Here is a 6,000-nt window from a genome sequence, read left to right as displayed (position 1 = left end):
TACATAAGCAAGCAACTCAAACCATATGATATTGGCCATCTATTCGTGTGCAGCACGGATAGGTGCAGCAGCATGATACAAAATTTAACAACACTCACACTGTAAAATGCGAATGCATGTGCTGAGAGTGCAGAAGGTGAAAAAGCAGAAAGAGAAACACACACAGAGAGAGAGAGAATAGAGTCGCAAGTTGTTTTACAATGAACGCGCGCGTTATTACCACCGCCATCACTACCGTCGCTGTTGCCGCTACTAACTAGCTTTTTCCTCCAATTCTAATGACTTTGAATGTGCAAGTTGTGTCGCTACACATACTCTCTATACGATGCATGCACAATAACGACGTCGACAACGACGACACTAAACGTTGACTCGCTGATTCGAACTCGTGTTGCCACTCTCTATAAGCGTTGCGATGTTTGTGTATGCACCAATGCCGAATATGAGAGCGAGAAGGAGAAGCACAGAACACACCGATACTATTGGGTTTTTTTTGTAGTTGCAAGCAATGGATTCATGAAACATGAGAAAGACATGTGAGAGCATGAACGAAGAGCAAGAGCTAGAACGAACCGCGACCAGTTTACGCTTGTTGTCTGTTTCTTTGGTTTGTTTGGCCTGTTTTGCCTTTTAATCCATCTGGTGCTTGTGCTGGTGCTGCTGCTGCTGCTGACAACGTTGCTGCTTGATTCTCGCTTGCTTGCTGTGTATTGTGTGATATTATGTTGTGTCGGTTTAAGTTTGTTTTCTGTTTTCTCTCTCTCTCATTTCTTTCTCTTCACATTTGGGTATGATAGCTATTCGAGCTTGTTTCAAACTTTAGTTTGCGATCTTCATTGGAGAGGATCGCTTCGGTATTGCTGTATCCGTTCGTTTTACGTGCATTCGACGAATTCTTACTCTCGTTGATTTCGATAAAATACGTACGACCGCGATAAATTGTGTGTGGCGTTTTCTTTTTCATTCGATTTATATGTGAAACAACAAATTTTATGAGAAAATTAGAGTTTATTTTTGCTTTAAATTTTCCGCAAATTTTATTTAAATGTTTAACTTAAAAATTTGATCAGAGACTTCGATTTGAACAGTTTAACTGACAAATAAATGAGATTTTTTGGACGGAAAATAACGGAAATAAATTGGTATGTTATCGGGCCGGTTATATTGTGCATAATAATCAAATTAAAAGCTGTTTTAATGAATGAATTTAACAATCGTGAATAACATGCGACCACACACTTCGTGTTAAATTAAAAAAAAGAGAAATTTCTGCTTTTGTTTTCAAACAACAGACACACAAGCATTGCAAATATAATTTGTGCAAGCTTTCATTTTTTTTTCTTGCAACCATAAAACGATTCTCGACACGAAAGGACAATATGATACGATAACACACTTGCCATAATAATTATTATTCTATGTGAATAGAGCATTTCTTTGAAATGAAAAGCCTGAAACGGAAAAGCAAATAAGAAAAACCGAGATAGAGAGGGAGAGAGGGAGAGAAAGAGAAGAAAAAAATGAGAAGAGAAGAAACATTTCTATGCAGAATATGTGTGTGCAAATAAAAGTTTAGTGTAATTGGGAGATGAAGGAATACGGCACATACAATTTTAACGACAATAAACTTGCAACATAAACTATTTTGATTTGGTTAAATGACTTTTTGTTTACAAACATCGCACAGCATTCCGTTTAGGTAGGTGTTTTAAAGGCAATCTGTGGTTTTCATCCGGTTTCAAAGCATAAATCCATTTTCAACTTTAAAGAATATGTTTGTGAAATTATACACGAGCCCATTCTTCGAACGATTCAGTTGAGATGAGATGAAAAAAAAACTATCAACACAAATTGTGCATTCATAGCCACTAAAGTGTGAGTGTGCGTATGGTTCGGAATGGTTGTGCACTTTTTGTTTTGTCATTAGGAAATGTGAAATTGAGTGGCCTGCCGACGCACTATTCGATTACAGATCAATACAAATGATTACGATGTTATTTCAATTCAATATCATCTCTGACAATCGATGTTCAAACATATCGCATCTGATATTTTGAAACCGGCATTTTTTCAAATTCATTTTTTTTCATATAGTTCTTACTCCTTAGAAAATACCAAATTGAATAGAAACCAATAAAAATCGATTGAAAATTAACATAGTTAAAGTTGGGAGCTTGATTTCATTTGTTGTGGCTTGCGATAAAAAAATAAAATCAGCTGCATAAAAATTAGTGACCCAGAACAAGGAGAAACATAAAAAAAAGTGCAAAAGCACACCTCATCCAAATCTGTGGCCAAAGAAGCATAATGTATAAAATATGATAAGCATGTAGTAGAGGAGAACAGAAAAAACAAACAAAAAAATTATCAAACACAATATCTACTGTAAAACTATCGCATCAAAGTGAATTAAATAAAGAGAAGTGGAAATAGCAGAAGAAAAAAAAAAAATATGCGGTGATATATAAATAAATAAAATCAAGCTACAACAAAACGGCCAAACAATCAAACATAACACATAATATTCGCAGAACAAAAACAAAACAATAACCCCATGCACATTGTGTGCATATTCAAGCAAGCGGGCGAAAGAGAGCGAACGCGACAAGCATGCCGAAAGATCTCTCGGTTGTATCGACCGAATCGATGCTCGCATAATGAACATAACAATTTCAATGTTATGCTTTACTTCTACTTAGATTATATATTTTTTCTTCTCTTCGTCGACGTTGTTTTCTTCTTCTATTTTATACATAATATCTATTGGATGCGGGTTACATTTGTGAGTGCATCGTTTTTTACCGTTTATTTTTTGGCTCTTCCTTCCCTATCTTTCAGTATTTTTCTTCATAAGAATTCTTTCACTCCACCGATCCCCCGAAATGGTGTTTTTTTTTTCTTCTTCTTCTCCTATTTTCGCTTATTAGTCTTTTGTTTAACTCGCCTAGTTTATACCGATACGTGATAGTTTGTTTATAAACATTTCTTCTGATTTTGTCGGCATTTTTCGCTTGTTTTCACAAGACATTGCAATTCCGCTGGAACTTATTGAAAAACACACAAACAATTCGCTATAAGCATCACTTGGCAAACAATATCCACATCCATAACAAAATCGAACGAAAGAGAAAGAAAAACAAAATCTTTGCTTACACTTTTCTCTCGCTCGTTCGCTAACTCGATGTTGTTGTTATTGCAATTGCCTCTTTTCCTCTTTGTTGCAACCAATTTGCATCTAACGTGTGTAATATCATATCGTATTGCGATTGAGAACAGTGCTTGCGTATGCAGCTCAAATAATTCTTGGCAACTATTTTCGCGATTTTACTGCCTTCCATATTATAAATATATGTGTGTGTGAATACAAAATCGTGCAATTTGTAACAAAACTTTCTTTCAAATTGAATTTAAACTGGCGCATCTAAAAGCGACTAACAAACTGATTTCGTATTTAATATGCACTGAGTGCCGACAAAACAAACGAACGAATCAGAGAGAGATAGAAGGAGGCAGGGAGAGCAAGAGAGAAATGTTTCATATTTTCTCGAAGTTGTCAGATAAAATCGACGATAATTAAGCCTATTTTTGTGATTCAAAGGAAACCATTCCGCAGACATGAACATTAAATTAACAGAAGTATTTTTCGCAAAAAAAAATGATAAACTGGCGCAAATGATGAAAGTGATGAACTTCTAACGGCATATGCACAGAGAAAGAGAGAGAGAGAGAGAGAGAGAGAGAGAGAGAGAGAGAGAGAGAGAATCATGCCTAAAGAAAAAAAAGATGACGACGACTTCACAAGCTCATTACAACATTTTGTCCTCCAACATGAATGAGGCATTTTTGTCTGGCTGAAAAATGAATTACACATGTTTTCCTGCCGCCGGAATTGTAGTGCATTCACAGCAGCATAAAATATTGCTTAGACTTTGCAACAGAAAAAAAAAAAACAGCGACAGAAAAGAAAAACTGCGATTTTAAACTAAATTTAACACGCCTGATTCTGAACATAAATAATATCGATTGCAATGCAAAAGACAAATTTCTCGGTAAAGTGCCGAGCAAAAGCGAATAAAATGATCGTGTCTCATATGCACTTTAGATGCGTTTAATTGCTCATTTGGCCTGTATTTAACCAGTGTTCGTATGTATTGTATTGAAAAATTAAAAAAGATTCGCGCGAAAAAACATATTTTGCCCAAGAGAATTTTCGGGAGACGATCATTTTTCTGACGCTGTTTTACACACTTCATTTTATGCAAAATTTCGCATAACAAAAGAAAGCCGCTACAGATTGAGTCATAGAATGTGCACGGCAAGTCAAAACAAAAAGCATGATTTGCACACGCAAAACAACATAACATACAACACATTGCGCGAAGCGACAACAAAAAGCAACAAAAAATCAAATGATAACTTAATTTGTGCGTGTATGTGTGTTGTTGCCTTGAACAATATTTGCAAAAAAAAAATTTGTTGTTTGATGCAAATGAGAATCAACCAACAGAGAATGTAAGAGAAAGACAGACTCGATGCTACATCGATATATGCAAACTCTTGACAACTTTCAGGATTAGTGAGCACCGTTCGTTGATCATGTTTCTCATCGTTCATTCTGGCTCGTCGCTCTTTTGTGCAATGCATTTCCTTGCATTATTTTTTGTTGTTGTTATTTTGTACCCAAAATGTGGTATAAATTGAGGTAACTTAATTTTAAAGTTCGGGGATCAGTTCATTTTTCATTTGTTGATTGATCGTAAGTCAAGATCATAAGATGGCATCGCAAAGTTGACGTGTGTATGTGTGTGTATCCACTGTGATCATTTCTTTACGTAACATTTTCGGGAACTTCACATTTCGGCTGATTCGGCATATGGAAACAAGAAGCATCGCAGCAAAACAATTGCCGTTGCTTGAGAACAAAAAAGAAATTTTTATATATACATATATATCCCTGCATTTTTGCATATCTTTTGATATTTACACTGAACCACTGGAATTTCGATAGCAATTCTACGTGTGTAATTTGTGTGTGTGTGTGTATCGACGTTTTTGGCTGGCCGCTGTTTCGAATTTGCTCGGTTTTTTTGTGCGTGCTGTTTTTTTTTGTTTGTTTCATGTGTGTCTTCCTTATGCTATGTGCATATTGGCATTCAATCGATAAAAATCGATGTGCCGTGGCAAAAAAGTGTAAGAAAGTGTTGCGTTTTATTGTTTGTGTAATGTTTTCTCTCTTCCTCTCGTTTTTTTCCGCGCGGCTTCTTTGCATACGCCAATGTGTATAAACATCTTTAAACATTGACTGAAAAATATGTTGAATACATTGGAAGTATCGCATGCAAAAACGATGGAAATCAAGTTAAATAAATAAATTAAAATGCAGTATAGCATAATAAAGTAGTGTGTGGATGCAAATGAAAAGAACGACATCAATAACGCGACAAGAGACGCAGGAACAACTGTGGACAAAAGCGATAGAAACAGAAAGAGAGAAAAAAAAAATTATAGAGGCAGATTGTTCAACAATACACATACAACTGCAACAATAACAACATATATATATATAGACTAAAACTAAGATAATCAATTTCCTTATCGCGAAGGAAAAATCCATACCTATCAGCACTTGCGCAAAAGAAATGTTAAGCGGTATGTTATTAGCAACATAAATGACTTCATTATCGGCTGCTTTATGCAAGAGTACAATCTTTGCTTCTCGGATTTGGCTAGTTGTAGGCACGAATGAATGAATGAGAGCGAGAGAAAACCACATGCAAATTGTGTGGATGGTTTTATTTGCATCTTTCAACTCAATGATCAAACACATTGCGCGAGGAAAAGAGAGAGAGAGAAAGAGAATACATTTTGCGTTATTAATTCGATTTAATCGCTCTGTGCACAGCCTATATCGAAAATTCACTTCGCAAAAGAATTTCCGAACAGAAGAAATAAATTGTTTAATTGTATGCATAAATACCGATCGAAGTGTTTACATGCTTT

General features: G+C 35.5%; 1 protein-coding gene across 4 annotated transcripts in view; it reads left to right on the top strand.

Annotated features, from left to right (window-relative positions):
• Positions 1-836: 836 nt before the first annotated feature.
• LOC116345920 overlaps positions 837-6,000 on the top strand; it is a 58,506-nt gene continuing 53,342 nt past the window's right edge. The window contains exon 1 of one of the 4 annotated variants that reach the window (XM_031775699.1): positions 837-1,142. The gene's annotated coding sequence lies outside the window, so the exon portion shown is untranslated. Of the gene's footprint in view, positions 1,143-1,202; positions 1,700-5,594; positions 5,650-6,000 lie in introns of those variants that run through there. The other 3 variants (XM_031775701.1, XM_031775698.1, XM_031775700.1) reach the window with 3 other exon arrangements.

This window comes from Contarinia nasturtii, unplaced genomic scaffold, assembly GCF_009176525.2.
Source record: "Contarinia nasturtii isolate CC-2019 unplaced genomic scaffold, AAFC_CNas_1.1 Cnas_scaffold_1371, whole genome shotgun sequence".
NCBI classification, from domain to species: domain Eukaryota; kingdom Metazoa; phylum Arthropoda; class Insecta; order Diptera; family Cecidomyiidae; genus Contarinia; species Contarinia nasturtii.
Note: the sequence above shows the minus strand (reverse complement) of the source record. Positions and strands in the feature narration are given on the sequence as shown.